The sequence below is a fragment of the Oncorhynchus masou genome, unplaced genomic scaffold (genome assembly GCF_036934945.1).
Source record: "Oncorhynchus masou masou isolate Uvic2021 unplaced genomic scaffold, UVic_Omas_1.1 unplaced_scaffold_1534, whole genome shotgun sequence".
NCBI classification, from domain to species: domain Eukaryota; kingdom Metazoa; phylum Chordata; class Actinopteri; order Salmoniformes; family Salmonidae; genus Oncorhynchus; species Oncorhynchus masou.
This window is the reverse complement of record NW_027005377.1, coordinates 26923-46556: the sequence shown is the minus strand read 5'-3', so window position 1 is coordinate 46556 and position 19634 is coordinate 26923. Positions and strand designations below refer to the sequence as shown.

Below are 19634 nucleotides of genomic sequence, written 5' to 3'. Positions count from 1 at the left end.
ATAGGCTGCTATACAGTATAGTTCCAATGTTTTAGGTTGTTGGCGATGGTACTCACTAAAAGGGAATGTTCAAGGTATTCCAGGAAAGACCAAATTGCATGTTGCACTGTAGAAGAGCCAGGACAGAGGTGAAAGTTGAGGGTTTTACAGTAGATGACACAACCACAAATATGAGGTCTTTCAATGTTTATTGCTGAACAACAATATATTGCTACACCATCTCACCCGTTCTCTCTCTCTCTCTCTCTCTCTCTCTCTCTCTCTCTCTCTCTCTCTCTCTCTCGCTCTCTGTCTCGCTCGCTCTCTCTTTCTTTCTTTCTTTCTTTCTTTCTTTCTTTCTTTCTCTCTCCCATTTTCTCTCTCTCATTCTCTCTTTCTTTCTTTCTCTCTCTCATTTTCTCTCTCTTGCTCTCTCTTTCTTTCTTTCTTTCTTTCTTTCTTTCTTTCTCTCTCTCGTTTTCTCTCTCTCGCTCTTTCTTTCTTTCTTTCTTTCTTTCTTTCTCTCTCCCATTTTCTCTCTCTCGCTCTATCTTTCTTTCTCTCTCTCCCTACTTCCATCCCTCTCTCTCTTTCTACAGGAAGTGATTCTGAAGAGGGCAGCAGACCTCGTGGAGGCTCTGTATGGGATGCCTCACAACAACCAGGTGCAGTTCAGACAGACACCGCCTCTCTCTCTCTCTGTGTCCCCGCCACATTCTGCCACATCCCCCTGTGTCCGCGTTCACACCAGTTATATGTCATTATTCATTCATCTCTGGTGGCTAATAGCATACCTTATTAAATATTCATCAAATACTTCCAAGACATGTCCACATTTATTATCCCCACTATAACCAATATATTTCCACTTTGTGAAAATAGTCATTACACATTGAACATACAGCAGGTCATTTGTGACCTACTTAGTGTCACCCTGTCTAGACAAGAGGAGTGGAGTAACAGTACGTATGGGGAAAATGACATGTTGACAGTAGTGTAACAGGGGTACTGATGTGAACTCTACATGTTGACAGGTACAGTAGTGTAACAGGGGTACTGATGTGAACTCTACATGTTGACTGGTACTGTAGTGTAACAGGGGTACTGATGTGAACTCTACATGTTGACTGGTCAAACCCCACCAGAACACAACATATAGGCTGGTTCTACTATCGTACCCCACCAGAACCCAACATATAGGCTGGTTCTACTGTCGTACCCCACCAGAACCCAACATATAGGCTGGTTCTACTGTCGTACCCCACCAGAACCCAACATATAGGCTGGTTCTACTGTCATACCCCACCAGAACACAACATATAGGCTGGTTCTACTGTCGTGCCCCACCAGAACACAACATATAGGCTGGTTTTACTGTCGTACCCCACCAGAACACAACATATAGGCTGGTTCTACTGTCGTACCCCACCAGAACACAACATATAGGCTTGTTTTACTGTCGTACCCCACCAGAACACAACATATAGGCTGGTTCTACTGTCGTACCCCACCAGAACACAACATATAGGCTTGTTCTACTGTCGTACCCCACCAGAACTCAACATATAGGATGGTTCTACTCCATTGTTGGTAAACAATGTAATTGTAAATAAAACACTATATAGCCTCATAACATGGTTAAAACTGTCATGTTGATGTCATGGATGGTCAGTCATTGCATCCATAGCTCTGTCTATGAATTTGAATATGGTTCCAGGTCCATTCCTCAGCTGTTTACCCAGACAGAGGTCGGGAGACGGTGTCAACTGCTGATTGGCCCTTTAAACTGTCACGAGTGTTGCTCTGTGAACGCTACTTTATCTGGTACCAGTGTTGTTTATATAAAAGCTACTTTATCTGGTACCAGTGTTGTTAATATAAAAGCTACTTTATCTGGTACCAGTGTTGTTAATATAAAAGCTACTTTATCTGGTACCAGTGTTGTTTATATAAAAGCTACTTTATCTGGTACCAGTGTTGTTAATATAAAAGCTACTTATCTGGTACCAGTGTTGTTTATATAAAAGCTACTTTATCTGGTACCAGTGTTGTTAATATAAAAGCTACTTTATCTGGTACCAGTGTTGTTTATATAAAAGCTACTTTATCTGGTACCAGTGTTGTTAATATAAAAGCTACTTATCTGGTACCAGTGTTGTTTATATAAAAGCTACTTTATCTGGTACCAGTGTTGTTAATATAAAAGCTACTTTATCTGGTACCAGTGTTGTTTATATAAAAGCTACTTTAACTGGTACCAGTGTACATGTGAACGCTCGTCTAACTGTGTTCTCCTGTGGCAGGAGATGATTCTGAAGCGTGCGGCGGATATAGCAGAGGCTCTCTACAATGTTCCCAGAAACCACAACCAGTTGAGCGGCCTGGGCAACAGCTCCGTCCACACAGGCATGATGGGGGTCAACTCCTTCCCGGGCCAGCTGGCCGTCAACGTGTCCGAGTCCTCCCAGGGAGCCAATCAGGGTGAGGGGGCGGGTCGATACGGGTGTGGCGCTATCGTCATAGAAACCGGTAACTGAATAGAAATGTAGCTGCTGTGTTTTGTGAACGTGAAGTTGTCTGTGACGTTACACTGTGACATTGTCTGTGACGTTACACTTTTACGTGGTTCTATGATTAGGTGACTGCAGAAAGGTGACTGATATCTTTGTTCTCTCTCTCTCTGTGTGTGTGTGTGTGTGTGTGTGTGTGTGTGTGTGTGTGTGTGTGTGTGTGTGTGTGTGTCTGTGTGTGTGTGTGTGTGTGTGTGTGTGTGTGTGTGTGTGTGTGTGTGTGTGTGTGTGTGTGTGTGTGTGTGTGTGTGTGTGTGTGTGTGTGTGTGTAGGGTTCAGTCGGAACACGAGCAGCGTGTCTCCACATGGCTATGTGCCCAGCTCCACCCCCCAGCAGAGTAACTACAGCTCTGTGACCACCAGCATGAACGGCTACGGCAACACTGGCATGTCCAACCTGGGAGGATCCCCCAGCTTCCTCAACGGCAGCGCTGCCAACTCGCCCTACGCCAGTGAGTCCAACTTCAGCTCTTCTAGCCACCCACAGACAGCTCACCCACACACCCACAGACAGCTCACAACCGTCCTTACCCACCTTCATCCAATCGGCCGACCCACCCACGGCCAGCCCTCTCACTCACTCAGCTCACCCACCCACCCACACTCAGCTCACCCACACACCCACACTCACCTCACCCACACACCCACACTCAGCTCACCCACATACCCACACTCAGCTCCCCCACACACCCACACTCAGCTCACCCACACACCCACACTCTGTTCACCCACCCACACTCAACTCACCCACACACCCACACTCAGCTCACCCACACACCCACACTCAGCTCCCCCACACACCCACACTCAGCTCACCCACCCACACACACTCAGCTCACCCACACTCAACTCACCCACCCAACCACACTCAGCTCACCCACCCACACTCAGCTCACCCACACACCCACACTCAGCTCACCCACACACCCACACTCTGTTCACCCACCCACACTCAGCACACCCACCCACCCATACACACTCAGCTCACCCACACACCCACACTCAACTCACCCACCCAACCACACTCAACTCACCCACCCACACTCAGCTCACCCACACACCCACACTCAGCTCACCCACACACCCACACTCAGCTCACCCACACACCCACACTCTGTTCACCCACCCACCCACACACACTCAGCTCACCCACACTCCCACACTCAGCTCACCCACTCACCCACACACACTCAGCTCACCCACCCACCCACCCACACTCAGCTCACCGACACACCCACACACAGCTCACCCACACACCCACACTCAGCTCACCCACACACCCACACTCTGTTCACCCACCCACCCACTCAACTCACCCACACACACTCAGCTCACCCACACTCCCACACTCAGCTCACCCACCCACCCACCCACCCACACACACTCAGCTCACCCACCCACCCACCCACACTCAGCTCACCCACACACCCACACACAGCTCACCCACACACCCACACTCAGCTCACCCACTCACCCACACACCCACACTCAGCTCACCCACCCACCCACACACACTCAGCTCACCCACACACCCACACTCTGTTCACCCACCCACACTCAGCACACCCACCCACCCATACACACTCAGCTCACCCACACACCCACACTCAACTCACCCACCCAACCACACTCAACTCACCCACCCACACTCAGCTCACCCACACACCCACACTCAGCTCACCCACACACCCACGCTCTGTTCACCCACCCAGACTCAGCTCACCCACACACCCACACTCAGCTCACCCACACACCCACACTCTGTTCACCCACCCACCCACACACACTCAGCTCACCCACACACACTCAGCTCACCCACACTCCCACACTCAGCTCACCCACCCACCCACACACACTCAGCTCACCCACCCACCAACACTCAGCTCACCCACACACCCACACACAGCTCACCCACACACCCACACTCAGCTCACCCACACACCCACACTCTGTTCACCCACCCACACTCAACTCACCCGCACACACTCAGCTCACCCACACTCCCACACTCAGCTCACCCACCCACCCACCCACCCACACACACTCAGCTCACCCACCCACCCACCCACCCACACTCAGCTCACCCACACACCCACACACAGCTCACCCACACACCCACACTCAGCTCACCCACTCACCCACACACCCACACTCAGCTCACTCACACACCCACACTCTGTTCACCCACCCACACTCAACTCACCCACCCACACACACTCAGCTCACCCACACACCCACACTCAACTCACCCACCCAACCACACTCAGCTCACCCACCCACACTCAGCTCACCCACACACCCACACTCAACTCACCCACCCACCCACACTCTGTTCACCCACCCACCCACACTCAGCTCACCCACCCACACTCAGCTCACCCACCCACCCACACTCAGCTCACCCACCCACCCACACTCAGCTCACCCACCCACCCACACTCAGCTCACCCACACACCCACACTCAGCTCACCCACACACCCACACTCTGTTCACCCATCCACACTCAGCTCACCCACCCACCCACACTCAGCTCACCCACACCCACTCAGCTCACCCACACACACTCAGCTCACCCACCCACACACACTCAGCTCACCCACACTCCCACACTCAGCTCACCCACCCACACACACTCAGCTCACCCACACACCCACACTCAGCTTACCCACTCACCCACACACCCACACTCAGCTCACCCACTCACCCACCCACCCACACTCATTTCAGCTCACCCACCCACCCACACTCAGCTCACCCACTATTCCGTGCATGGCTCCCCCTATGTCTGTGCCCATACTGTTGTTGTACATTCCTCCCAGTGACCCTAGAAGAGCTGTACAGTATGGGTTCTGGTTTTTAGCCCAGTACTGAACAGAGTTGTGGTCTTTGAGGAGGGATGAGAGGAGTGGGAATTTTCTCTCCCTATTTGTTTATGAGAGTTTGGCCTGCTGGTGACAGGGAGGCCTGGTGGTGACAGGGAGGACAGGGAGGCCTGGTGGTGACAGGGAGGCCTGGTGGTGACAGGGAGGCCTGGTGGTGACGGGGAGGCCTGGTGGTGACGGGGAGGACAGGGAGGCCTGGTGGTGACAGGGAGGCCTGGTGGTGACAGGGAGGCCTGGTGGTGACAGGGAGGCCTGGTGGTGACAGGGAGGCCTGGTGTAGACAGGGAGGCTTGGTGTTGACAGGGAGGTCTGGTGGTGACAGGGGGCTCTGGCGGTGACAGGGGGCTCTGGCGGTGACAGGGAGGCCTTCAGACCTAGAGCTATTCCCCTATTGGCTGTCTGCCTGGCAGTCTCCCAGTACTGGAGCCTGAACAACTCATAAAAACCAGTCCTCTCCTCTCATCGCCTTTCATCTGACATCCGTACATCCACTATGTTGTTGTTCTCCTGCAAATTCTGAATTGACTCCCCTTTTCCAATGATGGAAACCTGGAAGGAGAGTGTTAGATGGAGACAGACAAAGAAAGAGAGGTTGTTTGTTTGGTCTGATGATGGTGGGTGCCAGTTGTGAAGGTTTGTCTTTGAGGACCATTTGGCATGGATCTAAGAACAGACATGTACAGATTTCTTTCAGGCAGATAAATCTCCACTGACAACATCAAGCCTTATGAACTAGCCATATGAGACCACTCTGGTTAGGAGGAGAAACCACGCTGGAATGCTCTGGGCTTGTGGAGGACTTGTGGAGGACTGGCGGCCTCTCTCCTTAACATTGTGTGTCCTTTCATCGGATTGCCCTGAAATTGGATTGAGAGTCACTGGTGTATTGCCTGTTTGCACTGGCCGTATCACGGATCCTTTCTCGCCTGGCCACGGAATTAAAGACTGCTAATTAAATCAATAAACTAATTGGAGGGGTAACAATTCAATTGCATCACTTTGCTCCCCACGATGTTAACACGCATTTTAAAAGGCTGGCTGACTCTATTAGACACTTCCAATCAATCCACAAGCCTGGGCTCTGTGCTTCCAATTTTCATTAATTGATTATTTAGGATTTGATAAATGGATTGTGCCATTGTTTCATGGTTCATGGAGATATAAATCTATTTAAATGGTGAAATAACAAGAATCACTTCTAATAATGTGTAACCAGTAAGAAAAACATTAAAGAGCAGTGAATGTTGAATTCAAATGGTTGTCTAAGTGTGCTAGCATTGCATTGTTAACTACCTAAGAGACCACTGCAAGGTGGATTGGGTTGAATAGTTGACCAACAAGCATTCATTTGTAAGAATGAACTTGAATTTAATTCTCTTTTGAAACTTTTCCCCCTTGAATACTTAAGGAGTTGTTTTTTTCTTGTGTTCTCCGATAAATTATTAATCCTACATGGTGAAATTAACCTCTTGCTATGCCTCCCCCTCTCTCCTTCCTTCCCTCCCTCCCTCCCCTCTCTCTCTTTCTCACTCTCGTGCTCTCTCTTGCCCTCTCTTTTGCCCTCCCTCCCTCCCCCTCTCTCTCTCTCTCCCTCCCCCTCTCTCTCTCTCTCGCTCTCTCTTACCCTCTCTCTTGCCCTCCCTCCCCCTCTCTCTCTCTCTCTCTCCCTCCCCCTCTCTCTCTCTCTCACTTTTGCTCACTTTCTTGCCCTCTCTCCCTCCCTCCCTAATTCTCTCTTCCCATCGCTCCCTCCCTCCCTCCCACCCTCCCTCTCCCTCCCCATCTCTCCCTCCCTCCCTCCCTCCCTCCCTCCCCCATCTCTCCCCCCATCTCTCCCTCTCTCTCCCTCCCCATGTCTCCCTCCCACCCTCCCTCTCCCTCCCCATCTCTCCCTCCCTCCCTACCTCCCTCCCCCATCTCTCCCCCCATCTCTCCCTCTCTCTCCCTCTCTCTCCCTCCCCCCATCTCTCCCTCCCTCCCTCCTTTTCTTTTCCCATCTCCCTCTCCCTCCCTATCTTCCACCCTCCCTCTCCCTCCCTCCCTCCCATCCCTCCCTCCCACCCTCCCTCTCCTCCCCCATCTCTCCCTCTCCCTCCCTCCCCATCTCTCCCTCTCCCTCCCCATCCCTCCCTCCAACCCTCCCTCTCCCCCATATCTCCCTCTCTCTCCCTCCCCATCTCTCCCTCTCTCCATCCCTCTCCCTCCCCATCTCTCCCACCCACCCTCCCTCTCCCTCCCTATCTCCCACCCTCCCTCTCCCTCCCCATCCCTCCCTCCCACCCTCCCTCTCCTCCCCCATCTCTCCCTCTCTCTCCATCCCCCATCTCTCCCTCTCTCCATCCCTCTCCCTCCCCATCTCTCCCTCCCACCCTCCCTCTCCCTCCCTATCTCCCACCCTCCCTCTCCCTCCCAATCCCTCCCTCCCACCCTCCCTCTCCTCCCCCATCTCTCCCATCTCTCTCTCCCTCCCCATCCCTCCCTCCCTCCCACCATCCCACTCCCTCCCCATCTCTCCCTCTCTCCCTACCTCCCTCCCCATCTCTCCCTCCCCCCTACCTCCTCCCCCATCTCTCCCTCTCTCCATCCCTCCAGTCGTTCCCTCCAGTCCCACCATGGCGTCCTCCACCAGCCTGCCCTCTAACTGTAGCAGTTCCTCTGGGATCTTCTCCTTCTCCCCTGCCAACATGGTGTCGGCCGTCAAGCAGAAGAGCGCCTTCGCCCCTGTGGTGCGACCTCAGACCTCACCCCCACCCACCTGCACCAACGGCAACGGTCTCCAAGGTGAGCCCCTTAGCCAATCGAGACACTATTATGTCTCTCTCTAACCAACCTCTACGTCCCCAATATCCACTGCCTTTCTCTCTTCCCCTCCTCCCCTCCTCCCCTTCTCCCCTCCTCCTCCCCTCCTCCCCTTCTCCCCTTCTCCCCTCCTCCTCCCCTCCTCCCCTCCTCCCCTTCTCTCCTCATTCTCCCCTCCTCCCCTTCTCCCCTTCTCCCCTCCTCCTCCCCTCCTCCCCTTCTCCCCTTCTCCCCTTCTCCCCTCCTCCCCTCCTCCCCTCCTCCTCCCTCTCCTCCCCTTCTCCCCTTCTCCCCTTCTCCCCTCCTCCCCTTCTCCCCTCCTCCCTTTCTCCGGCCTTGAAATGACACATTGTTTTTTTCTTTCTCTCCTCCCCTCCTGTCTTTGCGCTCCCTCCCTCCCTCCCTCAGATCAGTCTTTTGTGGACTCTAGCAAGTACTCCACAGCCAGCTCGCTGCAGGGCCTGGCCTTTTCCTGAAGTACGTTACTCTTTCTGGCATGCACCCATCCTCCCTTCTCTTCCTCCGTCCCTCTAACCATCCATCTCTCCATCCACTCCTCCATTCATCCATCCACTCCTCCATCCATCCATCCATCCATCCATCCATCCATCCACTCCTCCATCCTTCCATCCATCCATCATTCCACCCATCTACCCATCACCTTACCCATTACATTAACATCAACCATCCTCATTTTGCAGTTGTATATTTTGACAAAGGAGAGGATGAGAGATGAGAGGATATCTCTAATTTTGGTCTGTGCTTTTGTTTATTCAGCTAAAAGGGCATTTGGCGGAGTAGTCATATTACTCAGAAGTTTGTCCTTTTATTTGGCTTTAATGCTTTAGTGGTCGTGCCTATCTTCCTGTGTGTGAATGAGGAGAAAGGGCATGAATGCGTAGGGGCTAGAGGGCAGGGCAGGCTGTAGCTGTGTGGGTGTGGGAACACAAAGCTTTCTCCCAGGACCGGACAGGACAGGACACACTGCTGTCCTCAACAGACCCAATACATACAGTCGTGGCCAAAAGTTTTGAGAATGACACAAATATTAATTTTCACAAAGTCTGCTGCCTCAGTTTGTATGATAGAAATTTGCATATACTCCAGAATGTTATGAAGAGTGATCAGATGAATTGCATCTAACATCATGTCAGTGATTCTCTCGTTAACACAGGTGTGTGTTGACCAGGACACGGCTGGAGATCACTCTGTCATGCTGATTAAGTTCCAATAACAGACTGGAAGCTTCAAAAGGAGAGTGGTGCTTGGAATCATTGTTATTCCTCTGTCATCCATGGTTACCTGCAAGGAAACATGTGCCGTCACCATTGCGTTGCACAAAATGGGCTTCACACGCAAGGATATTGCTGCCAGTAAGATTGCACCTAAATCAACCATTTATTGGATCATCAAGAACTTCAAGCAGAGCGGTTCAATTGTTGTGAAGAAGGATTCAGGGCCCCCAAGAAAGTCCAGAAAGAGCCAGGACTTTCTCCTAAAGTTGATTCAGCTGTGGGATCGGGGCACCACCAGTACAGAGCTCTCTCAGGAATGGCAGCAGGCAGGTGTGAGTGCATCTGCACACACAGTGAGGCAAAGACTTTTGGAGGATGGCCTGGTGTCAAGAAGGGCAGCAAAGAAGCCACTTCTCTCCAGGAAAAACATCAGGGGCAGACTGATATTCTGCAAAAGGTACAGGGATTGGACTGCTGAGTCTGGAGTAAAGTCATTTTCTCTGATGAATCCCCTTTCCGATTGTTTGGGGCATCCGGAAAAAAGCTTGTCTGGAGAAGACAAGATGAGTGCTACCATCAGTCCTGTGTCATGCCAACAGTAAAGCATCCTGAGTCCATTCATGTGTGGGTTTGCTTCTCAGCCAAGGGAGTGGGCTCACTCACAAGTTTGCCTAAGAACACAGCCATGAATAAAGAATGGTACCAACACATCCTCCAAGAGCAACTTCTCCCAACCATCCAGGAACCGTTTGGCGACGAACTTTGCCTTTTTCAGCATGATGGAGCACCTTGCCATAAGGCAAAAGTGATAACTAAGTGGCTCGGGGAACAAAACATAGATATTTTGCGTCCATGGCCAGGAAACTCCCCACATCTTAATCCCATTGAAAACTTGTGGTCAATCCTCAAGAGGCGGGTGGACAAACAAAACCCCACAAATTCTGACAAACTCCAAGCATTGATAATGCAAGAATGGGTTGCCATCAGCCAGGATGTGGCCCAGAAGTTAATTGACAGCATGCCAGGGCAGATTGCAGAGGTCTTGAAAAAGAAGGGTCAACACTGCAAATATTGACTCTTTGCATCAACTTCATGTAATTGTCAGTAAAAGCCTTCGACACTTATGAAATGCTTGTAATTATACTTCAGTATTCCATAGTAACATCTGACAAAAAATATCTAAAGACACTGAAGCAGCAAACTTTGTGGAAATTGATATTTGTGTCATTCTTAAAACTTTTGGCCACGACTGTACATTACTGAAACACAATCAGAAGAGATATCTCACAATTTACATAAGGTCTTTGCTTATTCAACAAACCTGCCTTCAGCCATGACTGGATACCAGTATAGGATGTTCAATTTTGGAAAGTTTAAATCATCGTTTAGTGTTAGAGCTCCACCAGCCAAGCAAAAGCTGAGACAGGAGCACAACATCACAACACTCTGTAGCGTAGCGTAGCGTAGCGTAGCATAGTACAGTGGAGTGTGCTTCCACAGAGTCACAGGAGCACAACATCATTCCTTTAACACTCTGTAGCGTAGCGTAGCATAGCATAGTACAGTGGAGTGTGCTTCCACAGAGTCACAGGAGCACAACATCATTCCTTTAACACTCTGTAGCGTAGCGTAGCGTAGCGTAGCATAGTACAGTGGAGAGTGCTTCCATAGAGTCACAGGAGCACAACATCACTCCTTTTACACTCTGTAGCGTATCGCAGCATAGTGCAGTGGAGTGTGCTTCCACAGAGTCTCCTCTCTCTCTCTCTCTCTCTCTCTCTCACTCTCAATCTGCAATTTGTCAGAAAGGCTCTTCTATCTGATCACACCCCCCCCCCCACTATAGGCTGGGAAATTATCAACGAAGACAGCTGTTGGGCTTTGTTGACAATCGATCCTGTCACTATTTATATTGACATACACCTACCCACCCACCGACTGGCTAGGTTTGTGTTACACTACTGCAGATCAAAGAGCTAGAGTTGAGTCACTGTCATACATGATGTTTTGTCAGCAAGGCGTCGTATCTAAACCCAAGCTCCTTCTCTCCCAGTCCCGTGTGTCTCACAATAGGACTGAACTGGCATAGAACTCCCAGAAGATACCACATACAGCAATAGTTCCTGTGCAGTCGGGCATATTATCAGCTGGAATAGTTGAGAAGCACTTGTGCTTTCCACGTAAATCAGATTGCTCTAAGATTAGGAAACAAAATCTGGGTTTATTCAAAGATCATTTTGATATCCTCACATAAACATTTGAAATGCTTTCTTTTTGTACGATACACTTGTGATTTTGGTTTATGACATATTGCGTTATTTTATCGATGAGCTAACACATTGTGTGTGTGTGTGTGTGTGTGTGTGTGTGTGTGTGTGTGTGTGTGTGTGTGTGTGTGTGTGTGTGTGTGTGTGTGTGTGTGTGTGTGTGTGTGTGTGTGTGTGTGTGTGTGTGTGTGTGTGTGTGGGGTGCGTGTGGGTGTGTGTGTGTGTGTGTGTGTGTGTGTGTGTGTGTGTGTGTGTGTGTGCGTGGAGTTATATGGAAAGGTTATTTTCCCATTCCTGGCCTCAAGGCCCAATGTGTGTGTGGGGGGTGGGGGGAATAACACAGAAGGTGAAGAGACAGAACTCAAGACCTCCATTAGCTGTGTGTATGCATAACTTTTCCTGCCTCCCTTGAATCCATCAGCAGTAAATTTGAGAGCAAAACACCTGCAGAAAAACACCCAGCATCCTTTTTGGTGTTTGTCAGCAGTTGCATAAGCATCATCAAGTGAAAATCTCAAGCAATAAACATTCCTTACACACCTTAGAGGTCCTCCTCTGGCCTCTGACCTTTGGCCTGTCCCACTACACTGGATATGTTAGGTCATGTTAGGCTCCGCTCAGGGAACAACCACATCTTATCAATCCATTACCATGTACCCAACTCAAATCCATTTCCCTGTGAATGATTGGAGATGATGGAGCTGGTTCATTCTAGTCAAACATTAATTATATACTGTATATTGTCAATTTGGGCAGTGCCTTCGGAAGGTATTCAGACCCCTTGACTTTTTCCACATTTTGTTACGATACAGCCTTGTTATAAAATGTATTAAATAAATGTTGTTGTTTTTTCACCAATCTACACACAATACCCCATAATGACCATAACAGTTTTAGCAAATGTCTTAAAAATAAATAACAGAAATACCTTATTTACATAAGTATTCAGACCCTTTGCTATGGAAACAGGCACATCCTGTTTTCATTTATCATACTTGAGATATTTCTACAACTTAGAGTTAGAGTCCACCTGTGGTAAATTCAATTGATTGGACATGATTTGGAAAGGCACACTCCTGTCTATTAAGCTCCTACAGTTGACAGTGCATGTCAGAACAAAAACCAAGCCATGAGGTTGAAGGAATTGTCCATAGAGCTCCGAGACATGATTGTGTTGAGTCACAGATCTGGGGAAGGGTACTAAAACATTTATGCAGCATTGAAGGTCCCCAAGAACAATGCGGCCTCCATCATTCTTAAATGGAAGAAGTTTGGCGGCCAAACTGAGAAATCGGGGGAGAAGGGCCTAGGTCAGGGAGGTGTTCAAGAACCCTATAGTCACTCTGACAGAGTTCTAGAGTCCCTCTGTTGAGAATGGAGAATCTTCCAGAAGGACAACCATCTCTGCAGCAGTGCACCAATCAGGCCTTTATGGTAGAGTTGCCAGACGGAAGCCACTCCTCAATAAAAGGCACGTGATAGCTCACTTGTAGTTTGCCAAAAAGCACCTAAAGGACTCTCAGACCATGAGAAACAAGACTATCTGTTCTGATGAAACCAAGATTGAACTCTTTGTCCTGAATGCCAAGCGTCACGTCTGGAGGAAACCTGGCACCATCCCTACGGTGAAGCATGGTGGTTTCAGCATCATGCTGTGGGGATGTTTTTCAGCGGCAGGGACTGGGAGACTAGTCAGGATCGAGGCAAAGATGAACGGAGCAAAGTACAGAGAGATCCTTGATAAAAACAGTTTCCAGAGTGCTCAGGACCTGAGATTGGGGTGAAGGTTCACCTTCCAACACGACAACAACCCTAAGCAAAAAAACCAAGACAATGCAAGAGTGGCTTTTAGACAAGTCTCTGAATATGCTTGAGTGGCCCAGCCAGAGCTCGGACTTGAACCCGATCGAACATAGCTTTGCAGCAACGCTCCCCATCCATTCTGACAGAGCTTGAGAGGATCTGCAGAGAAGGATGGGAGAAACTCCCCAAATACAGGTGTGCCAAGCTTGTAGTGTCATACCCAAGAAGACTTTAAGCTTCAACAAAGTACTGAGTAAAGGGTCTGAATAGTTATGTAAATGTGATATTTCATTTTTTTATTTGTAATAAATTCACAACAGTTGTGTAGTGTGTAGCGTTGTGTTGCATTGTGTAGCGTTGTGTAGTATTGTGTTGTGTAGGGTTGTGTAGTGTTATGTAGTGTTGTGCTGTGTAGTGTTATGTAGTGTTGTGTCATGTGTTGTGTAATGTTGCGTAGTGTAGTGTTATGTTGTGTAGTGTTATGTAGTATTGTGTTGTGTGTTATGTAGTGTTGTGTAGTGTAGTGTGTTGTGTAGTGTTGTGTATTGTGTTGTGTAGTGTGTAATAGTGTTGTGAGGCGTGTTGGTTGTAGTGTTGTGTGTCGTGTGTAGTGTTTTGTGTAGTAGTATGTAGTGTAGTGTTGTGTAGGATTGTGCCTGGTGTGTCTTCACTGCGTACTGTAGTCACCCTTGGTTTGATTCCGAGCTTTCATTAAGCACAGCTCTGTTCCTTATGCTGACACAGATCCCCATGCAGCTGTTTGAAGCCAGCCGGGGATCATGTAGTACGTCACAAACACACAGAAATGAGCTTCAGTGCATGCAAACAATTAAGGCACGGTTTTTGACAACACTAATCAAGCGTTTCAAGTGTCCCATTTGTGCCAATTTGGCAAGGCTGTTGAAAATATATAAATGATTTATACCTTATTTGAAAGCGTATTTGAGTCATAGTTTGAGCATAGTTTGTAATGCAGATGTGAGAACAGATTGCTGTATTTAAAGAGTAATTATTATGAGGAAAACATTGGGAACATTTTAATGTATTAACCAACCCTCCCTCTCTCTCTCTCTCTCTCTCTCTCTCTCTCTCTCTCTCTCTCCCTCTCTCTTTCTCCCCCCCTCTCTCTCTCTCTTTCTCCCCATCTCTCTCTCTCGCTCTCACTCTCTCTCTCTCCCTCCCCCTCTCTCTCTCTCTCCCTACCCCTCTCTCTCTCTCTCTCTCTCTCTCTCTCTCTCTCCCTACCTCTCTCTCTCCCTACCTCTCTCTCTCCCTCCCTCCCTCTCTCTCTCTCTCTCTCTCTCTTCCTCCCCCCCTTTCTCCTTCTCTTTCTCCCCCCCCTCTCTCTCTCTCTTTCTCTCTTCCCTCCGCCTTCTCCCTTTCTCTCTTCTCCACCCAGCAGTGATTCCTGGAATGATCGTTCCTCCCATGTAAGCGATGTTTGGGTATGAGAGGAAAGACTCAGGCGTGGATCTCAGCATGTACCCAAGGCTCCAGTTTCGGACTGGTTCGTCAGTCCTGCGTTGAAGGAATAGAACCCGTAACTCAGGCCCTTTTTTTTAAAAGGAATCACATTTGAACTTTAAAAGAAGAAAAAAACAAGAAGAAAACGCAGCATTTACAACAACCTCTTTGGAATTCGTAAGAGTTGAACGCAAGGTCACAGATTACCCAGAAAACCCAACCCAGCTAAACATGAGTTTTATTTATTTGGGAGAGGATTGACCTTTTATTTAGTGTTTTACCTTTTTGCAAAACACTATGTATTTCCCATCTCCAATGTGTAATATACACACGTGAAAATATTAGAGAGATTTTTTATTTATGAATCCAAAAAGATAAATTAATAAATTGTTTTTGAATGATAGAAGACATTAAAATGTGAGTTAAATAGTGCAGACTGAATTAGATTTATACATTATGCTGTACTCATGAATCAAGACTAGCCAAACCAGACATTTAGACATTTGTTTTGTACTACAGTGTGCTGGATAGAGACGATGCCACATTCCCTAACTAACCCTAAGGCACAGAAATACACGGTAGGTAGCACTAACCATGCACCATTGCAGAAACTCTCTGCTTTCGAGGTCTTTTGGCCGCTGCAAACAGCGCCTACTCATTTCTCTCCCTCTCATGCCGAGCAGAGAACTCCATCGCTACGACTAGAAGCGTTCACTCGGCACCACAGAAAGCAAGTGATTTATCCATGATGACACATAGCCAGCCATTCACTCTATGTTGGCTGTAAGTGTACCGATCGTGTCCAAGCTCCTAGGTGGTTGTCAGAGTTAGAGAGCAGAGCCTGAACCTGCTCTGGATACCAACAGTGTCTCTACTGTGTGGTTGGTCTATTGGACCGCAATCTTGCTGTGGAGCCGCTCAGCAGTGCCCTGTAACTGTACATTAGAAACCCTCTTGTTAAAGTGTTCTCTCTCTCTCTGCCATCCACCATGAAATCTCAATGAAGGAAACCATATGTTTTAAAAGGATGTCGCCATTTCACTTTTGCTACATTGTGTGAGTTTATTTTTCTTTGTATGAATTATTCCTTGATAGTTTTTGGTTTGTTGTGTCCTCACCATGAAACTGTGGCCAAGGGTCAAAATGTTTCTCTTGTTCCACCTTGTTATCGTACAACAGTTGAGGATCTGAGATAGGTCAAACTGGGAGACACTTTATGGACAGACTAATGAGTCAACATGAGGTGTTCAGTGGTGTCCCAGTCGCCGTGGTGATACATGGATTACCCAGCACTGTAAAAGTGACCTCAGATGCCCAGCAAAAAATATCTGAATCCAACCTTATCAATTGTCTTTCTTTCTTTTTTTCTCGTGTGATGTGTGTTTTTGTAGTAATACATGTATGTGATGTTTCTTTTAATTTTTGCCAAAGTCATTGTTTAAGATATATTTATACATTTAAAGAAGTCTTACGGCAGCTTGAGTGTCACGGATGTCATGTTTACTACATACTCAAAATGATCCCATCAACTTTAGCTCGGAGAGTTTAAATAGTTAAGACGGGAGATACAGAATGTTACCTAATCCACATTAATAATGTACTATCTCTCCTCAATTTCTACATTTTGCTTTTCCACATCCTTCATGTGTATGTTTGCATTTTGTGACAGTGCCGATCTGTTTTTATTTGGTTTTCTACCATGTTCCGTGTTTAGGTGTGATTTTGATACATTTAATTTTTTATGTTGTTGGTTTTCTTATGTTGTTTTAAGCCATACTTTCATTTTCCATCCACCCTAAAAGCCATTGTCTATTTTTTGTATCATTTTGGAAGTTAATGAAGAAAAAAAAGGTGTCTTGATTTTGCGTTTGTTTTATCATATGGTAAAGGTAGTATATTATTCTTATAGTAAAGAGATTATATAAGTATATCATTTGAATTTCTTCTTTGCTTAGATTTTTTGGGCTTAAAAAAACTTGTATACTGTTTAAAAACAAACATTAGGCCTGTGGGTTTTCTTTCTAGCCATGAATTTGTGTGCTGAAAGCAGGAAGACCATTTTTTTGGGGGAAAAAATATGAAAATATTTTCTTCATCTCTTCCATCTTATTTTCACTTTCCCCTCCGTTGTCTCACCAAAATCTGAACCAGCAGTTTAGATGCCTTAACAATGCAAACCCACAGACATCAGTGTAGAGTAGAGACCACATCAGTGCTCTGCTAACATACTTTAAAATGGGTGCATCAAGCAACATATAGAGAGGGGGGAACACAAGTGGAACTGTTCCTTATCCCTGAGCCCTGAGCGATGTTTAACTGTTTCCCCTGCCGCAGGGAGCACTCGGCATGGCACAGCAGAGATAGGGGGAGCCAGACATAACATAACAGAGGAGAGGGAGGGAGGGAGGGAGGAGAGGGAGGGAGGGAGGGAGGGAGGAGGGAGGGAGGGAGGGAGGGAGGGAGGGAGGGGGAGGGAGGGAGGGAGGGAGGGAGGGAGGGAGGGAGGGAGGGAGGGAGGGAGGTGGGCTGGCTGACTGACTGACGGGGGAGGACACTGAGACGAGATAGAAGGGAGGATAAATATTTAATGTGTTGAGCAGCTAGAGGGGAGCTGGTATGGAGGAGAGGAGGAGAGGAGAGGAGGAGAGGAGGAGAGGAGAGGGAGAGGAGGAGGGGGAGAGGAGGAGAGGAGGAGAGGAGTGTAGTGTACTGCCTTGCTCATCTGAAGCCGACCCGTCTATAACAATATATATATATATAGACCTCCACAGCTAAGGGTGGGTTGATGGAAAAACATATTCTATTTACAGTGTGATTCCATTAGAGAAAGGTAATGGTACTAAAAACAGATGTGATTATGAACCGTTCTAAATGACAGCACAATCATTTGTAACACACAAGTCATTTTACACCCTTGCTTAGACAATTACTACTGCCCTCTTCTGACTCCTCCCAATCTTCTGACTCCTCCCTCTCTTCTGACTCCCCCCACTCTTCTGACTCCCCTCTCTCTTCTGACTCCTCCCACTCGTCTAACTTCTCCCCATTCTGACTCCCCTCCCCATTCTGACTCCTCCCACTCGTCTGTCTCCTCCCACTCTTCTGACTCCTCCCACTCTTCTGACTCCCCCTCTTTTCTGACTGGCCCCTCACTTCTGACTCCCACCTCTCTTCTGACTCAAATCAAATCAATTCAAATGTATTTATATAGCCCTTCGTACATCAGCTGATATCTCAAAGTGCTGTACAGAAACCCAGCCTAAAACACCCAACAGCAAGCAATGCAGGTGTAGAAGCACGGTGGTTAGGAAAAACTCCCTAGAAAGGCCAAAACCTAGGAAGAAACCTAGAGAGGAACCAGGCTATGTGGGGTGGCCAGTCCTCTTCTGGCTGTGCCGGGTAGAAATTATAACAGAACATGGCCAAGATGTTCAAATGTTCATAAATGACCAGCATGGTCGAATAATAATAAGGCAGAACAGTTGAAACTGGAGCAGCAGCACGGCCAGGTGGACTGGGGACAGCAAGGAGTCATCATGTCAGGTAGTAATGGGGCATGGTCCTAGGGCTCAGGTCCTCCGAGAGAGAGAAAGAAAGAGAATTAGAGAGAGCATATGTGGGGTGGCCAGTCCTCTTCCGGCTGTGCCGGGTGGAGATTATAACAGAACATGGCCAAGATGTTCAAATGTTCATAAATGACCAGCATGGTCGAATAATAATAAGGCAGAACAGTTGAAACTGGAGCAGCAGCACGGCCAGGTGGACTGGGGACAGCAAGGAGTCATCATGTCAGGTAGTAATGGGGCATGGTCCTAGGGCTCAGGTCCTCCGAGAGAGAGAAAGAAAGAGAATTAGAGAGAGCATATGTGGGGTGGCCAGTCCTCTTCCGGCTGTGCCGGGTGGAGATTATAACAGAACATGGCCAAGATGTTCAAATGTTCATAAATGACCAGCATGGTCGAATAATAATAAGGCAGAACAGTTGAAACTGGAGCAGCAGCACGGCCAGGTGGACTGGGGACAGCAAGGAGTCATCATGTCAGGTAGTCCTGGGGCATGGTCCTAGGGCTCAGGTCCTCTGAGAGAGAGAAGGAGAGAATTAGAGAACACACACTTAGATTCACACAGGACACCGAATTGGACAGGAGAAGTACTCCAGATATAACAAACTGACCCCAGCCCCCGACACATAAACTACTGCAGCATAAATACTGGAGGCTGAGACAGGAGGGGTCAGGAGACACTGTGGCCCCATCCGAGGACACCCCCGGACAGGGCCAAACAGGAAGGATATAACCCCACCCACTTTGCCAAAGCACAGCCCCCACCCCACTAGAGGGATATCTTCAACCACCAACTTACCATCCTGAGACAAAGCTGAGTATAGCCCGCAAAGATCTCCTCCATGGCACAACCCAAGGGGGGGGGCAACCCAGACAGGATGACCACATCAGTGAGTCAACCCACTCAGGTGACGCGCCCCTTCCAGGGACGGCATGAGAGAGCCCCAGTAAGCCAGTGACTCAGGCCCTGTAATAGGGTTAGAGGCAGAGAATCCCAGTGGAAAGAGGGGAACCGGCCAGGCAGAGACAGCAAGGGTGGTTCGTTGCTCCAGAGCCTTTCCGTTCACCTTC

General features: G+C 48.4%; 1 pseudogene; it reads left to right on the top strand.

Annotated features, from left to right (window-relative positions):
- Positions 1-16854, top strand: part of LOC135531158 (transcription factor COE1-A-like) — a 100403-nt pseudogene extending 83549 nt beyond the window's left edge.
- The last annotated feature ends 2780 nt before the right edge of the window (positions 16855-19634 follow it).